This window comes from Dasypus novemcinctus, chromosome 2 (assembly GCF_030445035.2).
Source record: "Dasypus novemcinctus isolate mDasNov1 chromosome 2, mDasNov1.1.hap2, whole genome shotgun sequence".
NCBI classification, from domain to species: Eukaryota; Metazoa; Chordata; class Mammalia; order Cingulata; family Dasypodidae; genus Dasypus; species Dasypus novemcinctus.
This window is the reverse complement of record NC_080674.1, coordinates 97,695,551-97,715,537: the sequence shown is the minus strand read 5'-3', so window position 1 is coordinate 97,715,537 and position 19,987 is coordinate 97,695,551. Positions and strand designations below refer to the sequence as shown.

At 36.0% G+C, this 19,987-nt stretch overlaps 1 protein-coding gene and 1 pseudogene across 12 annotated transcripts in view; one reads left to right on the top strand and one right to left on the bottom strand.

Annotated features, from left to right (window-relative positions):
* The window catches only part of MCTP1 (multiple C2 and transmembrane domain containing 1), a 568,532-nt gene that overhangs the window by 276,452 nt on the left and 272,093 nt on the right, over positions 1–19,987 (top strand). The gene's annotated exons all lie outside the window — the stretch shown is intronic.
* Positions 1,500–10,715, bottom strand: LOC139439834 (lysine-rich coiled-coil protein 1-like; annotated as a pseudogene).

Genomic DNA, 19,987 nt, shown 5'->3' with positions numbered 1-19,987 from the left:
AAGTTCTGTGAAATATACCGAGAGACCCTTACTAAGACTAATTAAATGACAGCTTACTAGATCTGTTATTCTTTCACTCAGAAGCACCTTATGTAGTCTATATACTCAGGAACTGTTGGGATAATTAGAATGTTAATTTCAAAGCGCTTCACTTCTATATTTTAATAAAAAATGATTGTCTTATCACATATTTTAATGATATATTTAAACCCTTATTCTTTTCTAGAAAAAAATTCAATTTCAGTCAGGTTTTCAAATTTATTGGCATAAAATTGTTTATAGAATTCTACTATAATTTCTCAAACTTAGTATTATCTGTGGTTTTGTTCCCCAATATATGTTCATTGTGCCTTCCCCATTTTTTTACAATGTTGCAAGAAGATTTTCTATTTTATTAATCTTTCCCAATAGCATTTTGTTTTGTTGATCATCTGTGTTGTTAATTGATGTCAATTGTATTTGTTTATGCTCTTAATTTTATCCTTCTTTTATTTATTATTTTGTAGAAATTAAAATTTTATTATAAATGTTTCTAGAATAGAAATTGTTGTGTTTTTTTTTTATCTCAGGAGTCTTTGATAACTTTTAAAACTAGGTGTAATCTAAGATTAATATTAGAATGTATGTCATTTTCCATTTTCCAAGCTAGAAAATATACTGCAAGTTAGATCTAACAACAAAAACCAGTCTAAATTACTTCATAGAGAAAACCAACAAACATAAAAATACCCCATGAAAACTAAAACAAACCCATTCAAGAAACAGATTCTGGGAAGCAGATTTGACTCAAATGATAGAGCATCCACCTACCACATAGGAGGTCCAGCGTTCAAACCCAGGGCCTCCTGACCCATTGGTGAGCTGGCCCACGCGCATCGCTGATGCACACAAGGAGTGCCTGCCATGCAGGGGTGTCCCCCGCATAGGGGAGCCCCACGCACAAGGAGTGTGCCCTACAAGAGAGCCACCCCACACGATAAAATTGCAGCCTGCCCAGGAGTAGCACATGGAGAGCTGATGCAGCAAGATGATGCAACAAAAAAAGACACAGATTCCTGGTGCTGCTGACAAGAATGCAAGCAGACACAGAAGAATGCACAGCGAATGGACACAGAGAGCAGACAATGGGGGCAGGGTGGGGAAGAGGAGAGAAATAAATAAAAAATAAAAAAAAGAAATAAATTCTGCAAAGCCTATTAATCCTCCAACTTATAATAAATGACCTCCCAAGGAAATACAATTCCATTATCATAGCAATTTGATGAATAAAAGCAGAATCACTCATTAAGAGAAATTATATTATATGTAAGAAACGTAATAATGTTTCTAAAATGAGGAAAAGTAAGAGCAAGCATACTAAATACTTTCTGTTCACTCAGCCTTTGTTAGAGGTTGAAGTACTTGTTCACGTAAGAAAAGTGATATGAACACAAACTTCATGAAACCAATTCCCTCAACTGCTTTTATCAATTCAACTTGGGAGAACCAAATAAATTGCTTCAAAATCTGATGATAGACTAGTTCCAAAGCATTTCCTCCTCTGTCCTTTCTTGGCTTGTTCCTTTTTCTCTTTTCCATTCTTATATTCTCTTTCTTAGAGGCTATATTTCCACTTTTTTCCCTCCTTTTGATTCTTAAGCTTTTCTGTACTGACACTGTTTCCAACTCTGCTCTTTTCTTTGCATGCTCTTGCGTTGGTCTAAATCCACTTCCTCATAACTTTTTTTCCTCTTATGCTTGGGCCACTCCTCCTATGTTTTTGCTCTCTCTTCTTCTTGATGCCTTTTTCTCTTCTGATGTGTCTGTTTATGACTGGCTTGATGAGAACTGGTACTGTTTTCTAAGGATAGGTGCTTGTAAACTCCAGATTCTGCACTGTGTTCAACAATAAATTCTTACTGACTATGGGTCAGTGGTCCTGAGTAGTTTATGGGGAGTTGACAATAGCTCAGAGAATCTGGTCAGAGTCTATTTTTATGAGCTGGTAGCCACTGAGGACACCAGTTTTCCACTGATGTGAAATATTCTTGGATCTTCGGTAAATCTGGACAGTTTCAGATGGAAGGCTTTGCTCTAAAATTCTACATCTGTCTGGAGTCCACCTCTTCTTTGTATGCATAGGTTTCTAAATAGTCCTCCCTCATCTTTCTGAAACAAGTCTTTGGCTCTAAGTCTCTAGCTTTCTGCACTTTGATATAATCGTCAAGTTCCTCATGAAAAGAGTCAAATGTTTTCTTTGATGCTTCATTAGCATTAGGTTGACAACAGTCTCCTTATCAGACTGACAACTTGGTATTCGCCCATTAAGTGCTTTCATTTTCGTTTTTTTTAGAATGAACTTTCCCCCACATAGTGAGGCTATGCCACAATGGGAGGGCCAAAAAAGGTGGAGAAATTACAAAATCTAGTTTTGTCCAGTTCTCCACTCCCATTCACCTCATAGTGTGAAATCCTTTGTGATTCAGACTGTAGCACTATTCCACATATTTCACAAAGGCATCTGTAAAAAGTTCAATCTTTGTTCATTCAACATGGTATCTTCTCTGAGACAGCAGTGGATGTCTACAAACTACTGTCCCGGCTCTATACCAACGCCGCAGGGATGGAAGTCAGCCAGGTCAAGGTGACTGAGAGGCAAGGAGCTGTTGAGCAGGTGGGGTTGAACGAGGAGTTCTTCCTTTTATTTTCTTTAAATTTATCCCCTTTTTCAGTTTCTCAAGGTGAACACTTACTTACATGTTTTGTTTTTCAGTACCTCTTGTCTTTTATATATTCATGTAATGCTATAAATTTCCTTCTAAGTATTGACATATCTGCATGCCAGGTACTTTTGCTATGAGCTGTGTTTAAGTATGCAGGTGTCATGGATTTAGTTTTGAGACATTTTGTTTATTCCTATTTAATTCATCATTTAATCTCTCCCAGATATTTGTCATGCCTTTCTCTCGCATGTAGATTTTTGTCCATTGTGACTATGTGTAGATGCTGTACAATTATGGTGAATTGAAATTCTCTTTAAAGTTGAAGAATGACTATTTTGTCATTCATAAATATCCTTAAAATGTAGACTACTGAGTTATTTAGAATTAAAGGATTATGACTTTATGTCAGAATATATTTGGGGGCAATGACTATGAAAGTATATGTTTAAATATTTCTAAATTTTCTAGTGTTTTGAGAACTTATTACCTATTGAAAAAATGATCAGGGAATAATTCCTAGTTAAATTTAGAAAACAATGAACAAAGCCTTGTTCTTCTTTATTAAAGCTATGAATATAAACTATAAGAATAACTAAAATAAATTGCTTTTTTCAAAAAGTACATTCAAGTTTTAAAACACTCAAACTTCATTTATTTTAAACACTATTTTATTAGTAGCCTAGCATCGAAGAAAAGAGCATGTGTTGTAGGTGGGGTTCTCTTGAAGCAAACCCTGAGGCAAGGTTTGACTTTCTTTAGGGGAACCCATGCGCAAGGAGTGCACCCCATAAGGAGAGCTGCCCACCACAAAAAAAAGTGCAGCCTGCCCAGGAATGGCGCCGCACACATGGAGAGCTGTCACAACAAGATGACACAATAAAAAGAGACATGGATTCCAGGTGCCCCTGATAAGGATAGAAGCGGTCACAGAACACACAGCGAATGGACACAGAGAGCAGACAACTGGGGGCTGGGGCAGGGAAGGAGAGAGAAATAAATTTTAAAAATTAAAAAAAAAAAATTTCTCCATTTGTGTACTACAGTGACACATGATAGTTTTTGTCCTAGTGAGTTACTGCTTACTCCAACATGACAGCCTACCTGCCTCAAGGGCAGGAAAGTAGGATTCTTGTTGAGAATTAAAAAAGCAACTGACTTTCCCATGTGGAGGATACTTCTCATACTCTAACTCTTAAAAGCACAAATCCTGCATTTTCTCCCAAATATGATGCTTATATTTCAATACTAATTTCAAAATTGCCTTCTAAGATCATCAAAATAAACTTCTGGAAAGTCATCATTTTCAGTTTTCAAAATGGCAAGAAATGTTAAGCTAGAGAAAACAACTAGTATTTGAGAGCATTTTAAGTTATTTGAAGTTAATTTTCACTAATTTCAATTTCACTCTTTTGATTCAATAATGTAGAGAAGCAAAAATGTTCTTTACCATTATGAATAACAGATGTCTTAGCAGAAGTCAATAGGTTGTTCTTTTTACTCCATCACATACTCAAAAAATCAATAGCATGAAGAAAAGACAACACCTCTCAAATGGGTAATTATTTGCCCATGAAAGACATTAATATGGGGTGTCAGTAGAGCAGAAAACTGAACAAGGTTACATTTTAACTGTTCACAAGAAAATAAGTTTTTCTTAAACTTTTATTACCAAAGACAACAAACATTTTAGATTTACCGTGGCTCAAAGACATATACTCTCTATAGATTTCAAATTTGCATTACATTCATGAGGCTATTTCTTCTATGCTTTTGATCTATAATTAGATACTAAGCTTGCAGGTAATGGTAGAGCCTGGGTTTTGGCCTTCTGAAAAGAAAACATTGTGTACAGAGGTACTAAAAATAATCTAGTAGACTGTAGGAGATATGATAGGAAAAGTGGTACTGGAAATCCCTGGAGGGAGAGCCTGGGCAGAGGTGGTCATTCTGTGATTTATATGTGCCTTCAGCTTTGCAATAGCTGGAAAGCTTGTGGTAAGCTCTGGGAAATAGGAAGTAAGAAACCAGCTAAATAAACCTGGATATAGGACCTGTGATGAAGGCAGAATTCTACGATGACTCTGCGTGACTCATATCCTGTATAACCCCCCTCTCTTTAGTGTGGGCAGGATCTGTGAATATGCTGGGTCACCACTCCTATGATTAGGTTATAGTATATGACAAAGATGTTTATGGAGAATTATCAGATGCCAAGTTGTTTTTAAAGACCTACTTCAAAAAAATAAAAAGCCTTTTCACTACTTTCAATGAAGAGAGTTGCTAAGCAACACTTTCATTTCACTTAATATTAGCATTTGGAAAATAAAGTCATTGAGGTAGCAATCCTTCAAATACAATAAAAATCAATCTTCACATTTCTAATTGGAAATAGAGATATTAGGGAAGATTGAAATGGCTCAGAAAAGATACAGTTGCTGTTCTGTGAAGACATGTAAATCAGCCAGAAGAGAAGACTTCAATTTCTGTTAACATTAGTGTATTTTTTAAAGATACATCTCTATCTCAAGAATATGTATTAATATAAACCTTCAGTAGTCTTAGTATTCATGAAAAGTAGAATTGCATTAATTTAAAAGAAACTGCTTCAATAAAGTTACAGTGAAACCATGTTAAAGTAAATAAATCAAAAGCTAAAAATAGACTCATATTACTAGCCTTGGAGGATATTATTGCTGAAATGGAAGTGCTATTGTTTAACCTCCACAAAACCTAGTTGCAATGCACGGTGTCTGTGGCAAGCAGGATTAGTGTCTCAGGTGGAGACAAAAAGAAAATATATTAGTTGGGCTTCCTAATTTTCACATACTATAGTGTTGAGAGTGTAATTTAATATGAAAGATCAATGTAAAGTAAGTAGGCCCATAAAACTCCCTGTGTAAAATTACACTCACCATTCATCAGCTCGTAGCATGATTTTATGTGTAACACTAGAGGAGAAACTTTTGTGCTTTTATTGAATTGTGCATTTTATTTATCAGAAATAGTGTACCACCTCTTAGAAACAAGTGATGATGGAACATAGCTACGGTCCCCAGGCTTACACATTATGGATTCAGGTTTCACGGGTGGCACTGGTAATTATCTGAAGGAAATAGCGAAGGGTAGTCCAAATAACTCAGTCATTAATAATCCTCAGTTGTGCTGTTTTGTCCCCCAAATTCTACTTTCAATTTGTAGTCCCTTTCAAAGCCCTTTAAATGCTGCCTTTTCCAGAGTTTATCTTCAGCAGAGATCTTGGGAAGTCCTCAGAGCACCAGATTTAAGCACAAAGAGTAAAAATGTCAGAAAATCAATTCCCATAAGCACTTACTTAGCAACTCCAGTACATTGACAATTCTAGGACCCATCCTCACACCTGGAGTTCTATGACGCAGCAGCCCTGTAAAACCCAGTGTTGTTAATGATATAGTGATAATGATGTTAATAATAATTATAGCTATCAATTATTAGAGAATAAAATAGCATTAAATAATAAAATAGAGTATAAAATTATTGTGAGTATTTAATGAATGAAGATGTACAGCAATAAGAACAATGCCTGGTATACAGTAAGTACTCAATAAGTGTAAGCTATTTTAATAAAAATAACAACTGTAACTGTACCTAAGCCTGGTGTTAAGATGTTTTGAAGTTTGAACTACTGGTTGTGGAAAAAAAGAAAAAAGAAAAACTATATTACATTCTTAGTAAAACAGATCACAATCAAGGGACTGAAGTTTAGCAGGGGTCTGTGATGGAACAAGCCAATGTGTATACTTTACTTCAAAACTTGGAAAATAGGAAAGAAGTAGTTAGGTAAAGGTTGAAGAAATAAATAAGAGCAGACAATCCTTCCAGTAATGTGAGAAACAAATTACATGTAACAATAACCATCATCACATCCTGCATTTCTATCATGTTTTTATTTTTCATACTTTAAAATTTTCATTCTGGTTATAGAGCCAGGTTCATAGAAGCCAGACCTGCTCAACACGTGTTTTGAGGGTTAAGTAATTTGTGAAGTAATAGTATTTGTGCAGTTACTTTGTCATAATCATAAATCAATGAAAAATTAGAAAGTAGGACTTGGAGTTGGAATTTTTGTAATATGTATGTATGTGTGTGTGTGTTTATATATGGCTTCAGAACAGGAAACCTTTATAAATCTGAGATATTTTGGCGGTGACAGCATTGTTATAAGTCCTTTTGGCAAATCCTTTGATCTCTTTACCCCATTCCTAAATAGAAAGATAGGTTTGAACATTTAAAAAGAAGAGATTAAAATGCATCTTCTTTCAAGTAAAAAGAAATTTGAAACCATTAATGACTGAAGCTCAAATCATTTGTCGCAATTAAGGTGACTTTTCTATTCAGTTATCAGTAGCAGTGAGTGATATTAATATTACATAGTGATCATTAAATGTCTATTTTACAGGCCTATGTTACTGAGGAAAGATGAGCTATTGCTCAGTCTCAAAAGAAGGCACTTAACTAGAGAACTAGACACGTGCATTTACCACTCACACACTTTTCTGGCACATGTTCTTACCAACTCTGAAGATGACAGCTTTTGTGAAAGCACCATAGTCAAAAACTTTTCTTGAGCACGTGCTCAAAGATGCTGGGAAGATCTGGAGATTTATAAGCAAAGAATAATGCTACTGCCAAGAGAATTTAATTAGTTCTAACACATTGACACATAGCAAAATTTTTTTGTATAGTACTTAAATTAGCTTGCATATTTTAATTAGATGAGAACCCATATTAAATGAAATATAAAAGAACACTAATGTATAATTTAATCATCTCTATTATAAAGTTTATTGGCAAGTGCTCTCTTTTTGATTAAAGAAAATTTAAGTTTTAGGGTATTTTTTAATATTCAAATATATTTTCATACTTAATTTTCTTGGTTATTATTATGTTGTTTAATACCTAATATATTTTAGGTCATTTTATTAAATATAAAATATATTTGTATATAAAGGTTAATTTTGTACATCTTGAAAATTTATTTGCATTTAAGGCTATAACCCTATGAAAGAATTTAAGAGAAAAGCAATCTATCAGGCTGAAAAGATGATTTAGTCATCTGTAACCACATGTATCCATTTTTTTACTTTTTTACATCAACATTTAAAAGCAGGTATTTATAGTTAGGTTTTTACATTTCAATGCACCACCCACATTGCCACCTTTATGTTAGTATGATTACATCAAAATTTTTCAGTCTGGTATTCAAGACTCTCTAGTAACTGGCTCCATATTTGCTATTCAACAGTTTTATCTCCCATTAATCTCAAAAACAGATTCTCCATTTCAGCCAGTGGTTTTCATAGATTTCCTAAACATATATCATATTTAGTTATTCCTCAAAACATAAGCTCATTCGGTTCCTTATGGTCAATGCTCCCTTGTCCTCTTTGCTAACTGAAGTCACTACCAAGAGCCTTTCATTGAGAAATGTGTTTTTTACTGAAGGCCATATTTAGAAGCAAAACTCAGCCCAGAACATTCACAGTAGTTACAGGGATGGTAAATAGAATATGGGAGAGGAATTGAAGGGGAGTAAGCCTGGAGATTTATAGAGCACACTGACAACCTTATTCAAATATTTGGAAAATCATTACATAGAAAAGGGATTATTTATTTTTTGCTCCAAACTCTAGAATCCAGAGAATAGATTTAGGACTAATTAGGAAGAGTTTTGATGAAGCATATATTTAACCCAAATTCCAAGGAAGACGTAACAGTTTAAATAGTTCATTATTCATAATGCAGTACCCAAATGCCCTGAGCCCCATCTGTCAGAGTGTGGCAGAGACTGCTAGTTGTCCACCAGTATCCATGACCTTTGCCTTTCATAATAGTTAGGCATAAGGCTGCTCATTTTGATATCAAATAACAGCATCGCTTGCAGCTGAGGTCTAGCTAACTTCTAGCCAATGTGAGGTGAGAAGTTCATGTGTTTCCTTTTTTTTTAAGCATTTTTTTTCTCTCCCCATCCCCACCCCCAACCCCATCCCACCCCCATTGTCTGCTCTCTGTGTCCATTCGTTGTGTATTCTTCTGTGACCGCTTCTATTCTTATCAGCAGCACCGAGAATCTGTGTTTCTTTTTGTTGCGTCATCTTCTTGTGTCAGCTCTCCATGTGTGTGGCGCCACTCTTGGCAGGCTGCACTTTCTTTCATGTTGGGCAGACCTCCTTACGGGGCATACTCCTTGCATGTGGGGCTCCCCTACGCGGGGGGCACCCCTGCGTGGCACGGCACTCCTTGTGCGCATCAGCACTGTACATGGGCCAGCTCCACGCAGGCCAAGGAGGCCCGTGGTTTGAACCGTGGACCTCCCATGTGGTAGGCGGACGCCCTATCCATTGGGCCAAGTCCGCTTCTCTGCATGTGTTTCTTTGGGTAAATCAACTTCTGGGTCATGCTCCTAAGACATTTGCACACAGGTTTTTCTAGAGCCCTTCCACATTCCCACCAGATGGGAAATGAAGAGAATAAGAGCAGCTGTCTTGGCCAAGGAGTGGAAGCCACATGCTGAGGATGGCAAAGTTATTCTATCAGTTCAGGGCTACCTAGCCCTGTGTGTCTTTGAAAGAGAGGAATAAGTTTCTCTTGTTGAAACCACTCTATTTTTCGGTCCCTTTGTTGTGAGAGCTTAGCCTGTATTCTAGCTAATACCCTGATACCCATCATAAGAGAGTCTTTTACCAGGTTCACCTAAGTTTCCTTTCAGCTTCTTTTTTTATTTCTCTAGCTATACTATAAATACATCCTTCATGATAAGCTTCTTAGTTTTCTTTTACTGTGTAACAAATTACCATGAATTTAGCAGTGTAAAAAAACACCCATTTATTAGTTCACAATTTCTGTAGGTCAGAAGTCTGGGCACGGCATATCTGGTTTTTCTCCGTAGGGTCTCACAAAGCTGAAATTAAGGGGTCTGGCTGAGCTCTTCTTCAGAGCTCAAGGTCCTCTTCTAAGCTCTTTCCTTTTATTGGCAGAATTCAGTTCCTTGCAACTCTAGGTCTGAAGTCCCTGTTTTCTTGCTGTCAGCCAGGGGATGCTTTCAGTACCTTTCTATGTGGCCCCCTTGATCTTCAAGCCAGCAAGAGCTCATCAGATGCCCCTCAAACTTCAAATATGACTTTCTCTTAGGAAAACCAGTTAGTAAAATCTCTCTGCTTTGAAAGAAAATTAAATTGGCTTAGACTCACCTAATCTACCTTTTGATTAATCCAAGGTCAAAAGATTACCAATCTTCATTTATATCTGCAAAATCTCTTTTGCCGTGTAAATAGCATAACAGCAAACATGATAACTCATTATAGTCACAGTCCTGGGATTAGAAAGAGAACTCTTGGGGGACCATTTTAGAATTCTGCCTACTGCAGGCAAACCATAAATATTTAATAAGAAGTACTTATTGCCTTATATCTGGCATTTTAGTTGTGAGTGTTGGTTGCCAAGTATTATTTGACTTTGCTATCCTGGCTAATATCAAGAGACAAATAAGATAAAATTGACATCAGCAAGAGTCATAATGGATTCCGAAAATATGTTCTATTCTATTCTATTGTATTATATGTGATTTATAAAGTTAAATTTTAAGAGATACTGGGTAAGCATAAAGATGAGAAGATTGAAAACTTACTTTCATGTTGCAAACTCTGTTAACCTTTAGGTTGACTTTGTGGAAATATTTCAGGCCAATTAGACTTAAATTTAGGAATTTCTTTTAGTAAATTAAGAACACAATAGACTTGCCCTTTTGTAACTGGCACTTGGAGTACATTTTGTTTTTCAGATGTTGGTATAGACCCAAATCAAAGACTGATAATTTGACATCAGACAAGGCAATTTAAAAACATTTTTCTCTATTTATTTACTCTTCAATTTTAACTCACTTAGTAATTCCCAAGTCCTTTTTGAGAGCCCAGCGTGATCCACTACAACACTGAGCTCTAGCTTCACCTCCTTCCGCTCATTGTCTAGGTCACCCATCCTATCCGCACTGGAATTCTTCAGGGTCTCTGCTCTTTCTGCTTTCAATACCTGGAATGTTCCCTCACTGCTTCAGGTCCCTTTTTGAATGTCTTCCAGAGGTGAGGCCTTGCGATCTCCTCTGATCACCATCCCTTTACTAGACTGCATGTTGCTTCATGCACTTATCATCACATGACGTATACACTTAGTTGATCCCCTGTCTCCCTCCACTAGAATGAAAGCTCCTGGATGAGGGATTTTGTTTCATCCACTATTGAATCCCCACCACCTAGCACATGATAGTCAACCAATAATTATCACTGAATGCATGAATGTAATTCCAAAAATAGAAAACTATCCTAACCGAAGAATGAATTCATTCTGCAAATTAATGCAAATTTCATATTAAACAAGAGTCTTCTCTCCCTTAATAAAGTAGAAGAATGTTAGTATTAATGGAAAAGTAGCAAGTTTGGCAGAAAAGCAGAAGACAACAAAGAGTGGATTCATTGGGAAATGTCGAGTTTGGGTTGGTGCTACAGTTTTTATAAATTTCCAGTGTAGGCCATGGACTTTTTTCACACCCTGCCAGAGAACTGAAGGGAAGTTTGTGTTGAAGATCATAGCAGGGACTCACACCACCTACTACTATACTGTCTTCTGTCTTTGCCTCTATCGGTGACGACATGCTTTACAGGATAATTGCAAGTTTTGAAGTCACTTGTCACATTAAACACTTATTAACTGTTTTTAGCATAAGGGGCGAAGGTTTTTTTCATTGTTCCTCAAAGTATTTTAGTTACATTGTAGGTGTTAACATTTTGGTTTGCTTATATTCTTATAAAACTTATGTAACCACTGACCAAATCAAATAATATGATAATTGAAGAAAAGCTTTTAATTAATCATCCAGTGACATGGAGACAAATGAAGTAATTCCATTAAACCTGTATTTTAAAGGAAAAAAAAAACCTTTCCTTTTAGTACTTAATTTGTGGAAGTATCAAGTTTTGAAAGTTCTTTAATACCAATGACAGAAAGATCAGCTTATTGTGTCTTTCTTTCAATGACCTCAAGAAATGTAATTGTGCCGATGGCTAAATATATGTAAGTCTATGCATATTTGGAAAGACGGTCTGCAAAACAATGATTAGCTATTTTCTAAGCTCTAAAGTTCAAGAGGAGACAGACTTTACCTTATTAATATAAATTTTAGCAAAGCTATCCAAATCAGAATATGCCACATGCTATAAGGTATGTGAGTTTAATTTAAATTCTGTACACATGACCATCTCTCATCTATCACTGGGTTTTGTCACTTAGATTCTTATATTCAATGGAAGACTGGATGAAGTATTTTCCAATTCTAAGATTTTGTGTTTCTGTAAGATTATTCAATCATCACTTAGTTTTGAAGACAAAATTTTGCTGAATGGGAAGATGAACAATATACATGTGACTTTTTGTACTGTGTCCCTGCTATTGAAGGTTTTTCTGACCCTCAATCTATATTCTAAAAAATATTATTCCTTAGCAGATCTTTTTCCTGATCCTTAAATATTTTTTGTTATAAGTGTAATAAAATCTAATAGGTAATAGTCTTAATATCTGTTATGGGTCTGTTTTAGTTTCCCAGCTGCTAAAATAAATACCACACAATGGATTGGATTAAACAATGGGAATTTATTGGCTTACAGTTTTGAGGCCAGGAGAAGTCTAAAACTGAGGAATCAGCAAGGTGATGGTATACTAGGCTGTGGTATTCTAGGGCTGGCTGCTGGTGATCCTTGTCCTTGGTTTTTCTGTTACATGGAAATTCACATGTTGGCATCCTCTCTTTTATCGTCTGAGTTCCATTGACTTCCAGCTTCTGGCTGCACACCTTGGCTCTTGTCTGTGTGGCCTTCTCTGTAACCATTGACTTCCAGCTTCTGGCTGCACACCTTGGCTCTTGTCTGTGTGGCCTTCTCTGTAAGGCCTCCAATAATAGGATTAAGACCCATCCTGATTCAGTTGAGCCACATAGTTACAAAGGTAACTGAAGTAACCTTATCAAAAGATCAGAAAGGTACATACCCACAGGTATAGATCTGGATTAAGACATGTTTTCTGGGGTACATAACTCCAAGCTACCATAGGGTTGAAATATGCCCCCCTCCCCAAAAATGTTGACTGTGACCTTATTTGCAAATAGTTTTTGATGAGTTAAGATAAGGTCATACTTAATAGGTGTCCTCATAAGAAGAGGAGAAGAGACACAGATACAGAGGGGAGAAGGCCATGTGGAGGTGAAGGCAGAGACTGGAATTATGCAGCCACAAGTGAAAGAATACTAAGGAGTGCTGATAACCACCAGAAGCTAGGAAGAAACAATGAGGTACTTCCCTAGAGAGTTCAGAGTGTATGGCCCTGTTGACACCTTAATTTCAGATTTCTAGTCTCCACAACTGTGAAAAATAAGTGTCTGTTGTTTTAAGTCACCCAGTTTGTGGCTCTTTGTTACAGCAGCCCTAGGAAGCTAATGCAATATCCTTCCTTTTTTACTCAATCCCCTAAAACTACCCAAGAATTCTATGTGATGCTCTCATATTAAATATTCTTACTGCGATGATCTGACGCTCCACTTTTCTAACACTGAATTCCATCTAAAACTCTTGAACAAAGGGTTGTTTAAGAATGAGATGTCTTTAAGGAGACCTAATATTTGTGGAGTATTTGACTATCTGCATTAAATGAGTCTTGAATGTAGCCTGACAGCTGACATCAGTAAAAAAGACAGGTATTGCCTTTAAGTGACAATCAAAGAGTGAAGGGGACACCACAGATTTTGAGACCCTACATTTGAGTGCCAGTTAAACATGTGACCACTTACATATTTTTTTATTGTTTTTCCCCCCTGAATCCCACGCCTCCAGATTACACCTGAGATATCAATAACTTGGTGTCAGTATCAAGCCTTCACTTTACATGGTAGATTATATGATCAACTAATTAAGACCATGTGGTTAGTCATTGCTCATCTTAATAGATACATAGAAACAAATAGATAATAGATAATAGAACCAGAAAATAATTTCAGACACTTCTGACATTAACTACAATACAATTCTCACTCTGACTGCCCAGCGCGAGGCAAGGTTCCAGAGGTGAAGGCTCTTCTTCAGGCACTAACCACAGGTTCAGGGCCAGGGCCACTGCACTCTGACCAATGGCAACTAATCCAGGCGTTCCCACCTACACCAAGGCTCACTAATTCACCAGTATGATTCACATTACTCAGAAGGTGATATAATACTGATTATAGTTATTATAGCCAAAAGGATACAAATAAAGTAGAGATATAGGGCACGTTCCAGGAGGTCTCAAATGCAAAGCTTCCATGTCCTGTCCACATGGAGTCATAACACATCACCCTCCAGTTAAATCAATGTATATTATCATGGAAACCCTCCAATGTTGGGGTCTCCAGACTTTTTATTGGGGATTCATTATGTAGGCTTTATTGATGTGATTGAACTCAATCTCCAGCCTCTCCCAGAGGTCAAGGAGGTCAGACTAAAATGACCTGGATCAAAGCCCCCAAACCCTCTCCTTCTTTGCTGCTTCCCCCACCTGCAGTTTGTTTTGATAGAGATTTCATTAGCATAAATTATTCAGGATAATAATAACAAGAGCCACTTTATCATGCGAAATTCCAAAGATTTAGAGGACATTACCAGAACCTGAGACAAAGATCAACCAAAATCTTTATTACACTACAGAATCAATATGATTTTTCCCTTTTATGAGTTGATAATTAAAATAGTTAAAATACCTAAAAGAATAGAAATGATTTATTTAAAATGTATCTGTGGATACTATTGTAATATTCCTAAATTCTAATAAAATACAAAGGGTAAAACTTAAGTCCTTAGAACTATGTTTTTAGTATTAACTCTTTGGAAGGAGTTATTATCTGAGTAAACTGTTCATCATCTGATAAAATAATTGGCAAATTGTATTTTTTAATCCATTTTATTTAGACATATTAATAAAGCATGCAATTCATCCAAAGTGCAATCAATGGAATTTGGTATAATCACATAGTTATGTGTTCATCCCTTCAATCATTATTAGAACGTTTTCATTATTTCAATAATAATAATAATAAAAAGAAAATTCCTCACCTTTCTATCTTTCTATGATTCCCCTGCTGTACATAGTTGCTATTTCTGGCTATTCTTGCACACTTATATGTTTATTAAGCAGTTTTATTGAAATATATTTATATACCATATGATCTACCCAAGATGTGAAATCAATGGCTTTTAGTATAATCCAAAATTGTACATTCATCACCTCAAAAATTTTAGCCCAATTTCATCACTCCAAAAAGAAAGACTCCAGACCCATTAGCATTCCTCCCCCACCCATACATAACCACTAATCTAATTTCATCTTTATAAATTGATTTATATTTATATTTTATATAAATGGAATCATATAATATGTAGTACTCCATGTCTGGTCTCCTTCACTTAGTGTAATGTGTTTTGTTTTGTTTTTTCTGATGTTAACGTTATGTAGTATTAACCTACATTTGTTCAGCTTCAAAGAAAAAGTCTTATATATGCAATTTTATCCATAGTCATATTTCACATAATATATTTAGTTCATAGTAGTGCAATTATACAGTATTTGTCCTTTTGTGTCCGGCTTGCTATACTCAACATAATGTCCTCCAGTTTCACCCATATTGTCATATACTGCACAACTTCATTTCTTCTTACTGCTGCATAATATTTCCATTGTGTATATACACCGCAATTAGTTTATGCATTCATCAGTTGATGGACACTTGGGGGTTGTTTCCAACTTTTTGGCTACTGTGAATAATGCTACTATGAACATCAGTGTGCTGATGCCTGTTCGTGTCACTGATCTCATCTCTTCTCAGTATGTACCTAATAATGGCATTGCCAGGTCCCATGGCAAGTCTATATTCAACTTCCTTAGAAACTGCCAAACAGTCCTCCACAGTGGCTGTACCAGTCTACATTCCCACCAACAGTGAGTAAGCATTCCTGCCTCTGCATCCACTCCAACATTTACAGTTTTCCAGCTTTTTAATAGTGGCCAGTCTAATAGCTGTAAAATTATATCTCATTACAGTTTTGATTTACATTTTCCTAATAGCTAGTAGTGTTGAACATTTTTTCATGTGTTTATTCATTATTTGAATTTCTTCTTTGGATAGTAGTCTTTTCAAGTCTTTTCCCATTTTTTAATTGGGTAGTTTGTCTTTTTACTGTTGAATTGTATGATCTCTTAGTATATCATGGATATTAAACCCTTATCGGATATGTGATTGCCAAATATTTTCTCCCATTGATTTGGCTGCCTTTTCACCCCTTTGAGAAAGTCCTTTGAGGTGGAAAAGTTTTGTATTTTGAGGAGGTCCATTTGTCTAGTTTTTCTACTGTTGTTTGTGCTTCGGGCATAAGGTTTGAGAAACTACCGCCTACCACAAGATCTTGAAGATGTTTTCCTACATTTTCTTATAGGAGTTTTATGGTTGTTGTTTTTATATTTAGGGACCTTGATCCATTTTGAGTCAATTTTTGTATAAGTTATGAGATAGGGGTCTTCTTTATTTCTTTTGGATATGTCTATTCGGTTCTTCCAGCATGATTTGTTGAACAGACTGTTCTGCCCCAGCTGGATGGGTTTGACAGGCTTGTCAAACTACACTTGACAATAGATGTGAGGGTTTCTTTCTGAGCCATCATTTTATTCCCTTTGGTCTATGTGTCTATCTTTATGGCAGTACCATGATGTTTTTACCACTGTAGCTAGGTAATATGATTTAAAGTCTGAAAGAGAGAGTCCTGCAACTTTATTCTTTTCAAGATACGATTGGCTATTTGGGGCTCCTTACACTTCCAAATAAATTTGATTATTGGCTTTTTCATTTCTGCAAAGAAGGCTGTTGTGATTTTTATTGGAATTGCATTGAATCTGTAAATTAGTTTGGTAGAATTGACATCTTAACAATATTTAGTCTTCCAGTCCATGAACACAGAATGTTCTTCCATTTATTTAAGTCTTCAATTTCTTTTTAGCAGTGTTTTGTGGTTTTCTGAATACATGTCCTTTATGTCCTTGGTTAAGTTTATTCCTAAATATTTGATTCTTTTAATCACTATTATAAATGGAATTTTTTTCTGACTTCCTCCTCAGATTGCACATCAGTAGTGTATAGAAATGCTGTTGATTTCTGCCTGTTAATCTTGTATCCTGCCACTTTGCTGAACTAGTCTATTAATTCTCATAGCTTTGTTGTGGATTTTTCAGGATTTTCTAAATATAGGACCATGTCATCAGCTAATAGTGAAAGTTTTACTTCTTCCTTTCCTCACGGGGTGCCTTTTATTTCTTTATCTAGCCTAATTGCTCTAACTAGAACTTCTAGCACAGTATTGAATAGTAGTGTTGACAGTGGGCCTTCTTGTCTTGTCTCAATCTCAGCAGGAGAGCTTATAGTTTTTCACCATTCAGTACTATGCTAGCTGTAGGTTTTTCATATATGCACTTTGCCATGTTGAGAAACTTCCTTGTATCCCTATCTTTGGAGTGTTTTTATCAAGAAAGGGTGTTGTATTTGTCAAATGCCTTTTCTGCAACAATTGAGAGGATCATGTGATTTTTCTTCTTCAGTTTATACATGTGATTTATTACACTGATTGATTTTCTTGTGTTGAATCAATCACCCTTGCATACCTGTGGATAAAACCCACTTGATCTTTTAATTTGCTTTTGGATTCTGTTTGCAATTATTTTGTTGAAGATATTTGCATCTATACTCATTACAGATATTCGTCTGTACATTTCTTTTTTTCTAGTATCTATCTGTTTTTGGTATTAGGGTGATGTTGGCTTCATACAATGAGTTTGGTAGCATTCTTTTCTGTTCAAATTTTCAGAATAGCTTGAGAAAGATTGGTATTAGGTTGTCATTGAATGATTGGTAGACTCCACCTTTGAAGCCATGTCATCACAGGCTTTTCATCTTGGGGAGGTTTTTGATGACTGTTTCAATCTCTTCACTTTCTCTTCACTTGTGATAGGTTTTTTAAGGTTTTCTATTTCTTCCAGGATCAGTGTAGGTTGCCCCTGTGTTTCTAGGAATTTCTCCATCTCCTATACATTGTTTAATTTTTTGGCATTCAATTGTTCATAGTAGCATCTTATGAGCTCCCATTTCTGCGGGGTCAGTGGTAACGTCCCCCCTCTCATTTCTGATTTTATTTATTTGCATCTTCTTTCTTTTTTTCTTTATCTGTCTAGTTAAGGGTTTGTCAACTTTGTTGATCTTCTCAAAGAAACAGTTTTGGTTTTGTTGATTCTCTCTATTGTTTTTCATTGTTTTTGTTCTCAATTTCATTAATTTCTGCTCAGATCTTTACTCTTTCTTTTCTTCGGCTTGGTTTGGGATTAGTTTGCTGTTCTTTTTCTAGTTCCTCCTGAGGTGCAGTTAGGTCTTCAGTTTTAGTTCTTTTTTCTTTTTTAATGTAAGCATTGGGGACTGTAAGTTTTCCTCTCAGCACTGCCTTTGCAGTGTCCCATAGTGTAGCAGTTTGATATAGTTATGAATCCCAAAAATAGATATTGGATTCTGTTTGTAAACTAGTTTGTACCTGGGCATAATTAAATTATGATTAGGGCTTTGATTGGGCCACATCAGTAGGACCTTGAGTCCCTGCCCCTTGGTGGGTGAGGACCCACAGATAAAAGGCGTGGCAAAGGAGAGAGTTGGAATTTTGATGCTAGAGTCTTGAGCTGGAGCCCTGGGAAGTAAGCACACAGAGGAGCTTGGTTGTGAGGGAAGAGAAGCAAGCCCTGGGAAGAGAGGAAACCTGAGCCTGAAGAGAAGCAAGCCCTGAGAAGAGAGGAATCCAGGAAGCCTGAACACTGGCAGATGTCAGCAGCCATCTTGCTCCAACACATGGCAAAAGACTTTGGTGAGGGAAGTAACTTATGATATATGCCCTGTTAACTGTAACCTTCTACCCCAAATAAATACCCTTCACAAAACAGATTTCTGGTATTTTACATCAGCACCCCTTTGGGTGACTAACACACATAGGTTTTGAAATGTTATGTTCTCATTTTCATTTATTCAAGATATTTGCTGAATTCTCATGCAATTCTTCTTTGACCCACTGATTATTTAAGAATGTGTTGTTTAATCTCCATATATTTATGAATTTTCCCTTTTTCCATCTATTATTAATTTCTGCTTGATTCCATTATAGTCTGCGAAAGTGTTTTGTATAATTTCAATCTTTTTAAGCCTATTGAGACTTGTCTTGTGATCCAACATGTAGTCAACCTTGGAGAAGGATCCAATGAGCACTTGAAAAGAAAGCATAGTCTGCTGTTTTGGGGTACGGTGCTCTATAGATATCTGTTAGGTCTAGGTCACTTATCATATTATTCAAACTCTCTGTTTCTTTACTTGTCCTCTGTCCAGATGCTCTATCCAAAACAGTGGTAAACTGAGGTCTCCAACTATTATTGTAGGACATTTATTTTTCATTTCAACTTTGCCAATATGTGCCTCATGTATATTGGGGTACCAAGGTGAGGTGCATAAATATTTAGTATAATTATTTCTTCCTGCTGAATTGTCCCTTTTATTAATATGTAATGACCTTCTTCATCCCTTTTAACAGTTTTGCATTTAAAATCTATTTTGTCCAATATTAGTATTGCTACTCCAGCTTTTTTTTGGTTACTATTTGCATGGAATATCTTTTTCCACCCTTTCATTTTTATCCTGATTGTATCCTTACATCTGAGGTGAGTCTTGTGTAGACAACATATAGGTGATTCATAGTTTTTTATCCATTCTCTCAGTCTGTGTCTTTTGACTGGGGTTTCCAAGCCATTAACATTAAATGTTATTACTGTAACGACATTACTTCATTGATTTTGACCTTTGATTTCTGTCATCATATTGTATCATTGTCTGTCTTTTTACCCTTTAATTTACCCTTTCTAATTATCTTCATTTCTACACTCCACTCCAAGTCTCTCACCCTTGTTTTTTCCTTTCAGGCTAATGCACTCCCTTTAGCATCTCTTGTAATTCCAGTCTTTTGGTAACATATTTTATCAATTTTTGTTTGTCTGTGAAGAATTTGAACTCACCCTCATTTTTGAATGACATCTTTGCCAGATATAGAATTCTTGGCTGTCAGTTTTTCTCTTTCAGTACTTTATATACATCATACCACTTTCTTTTCTCT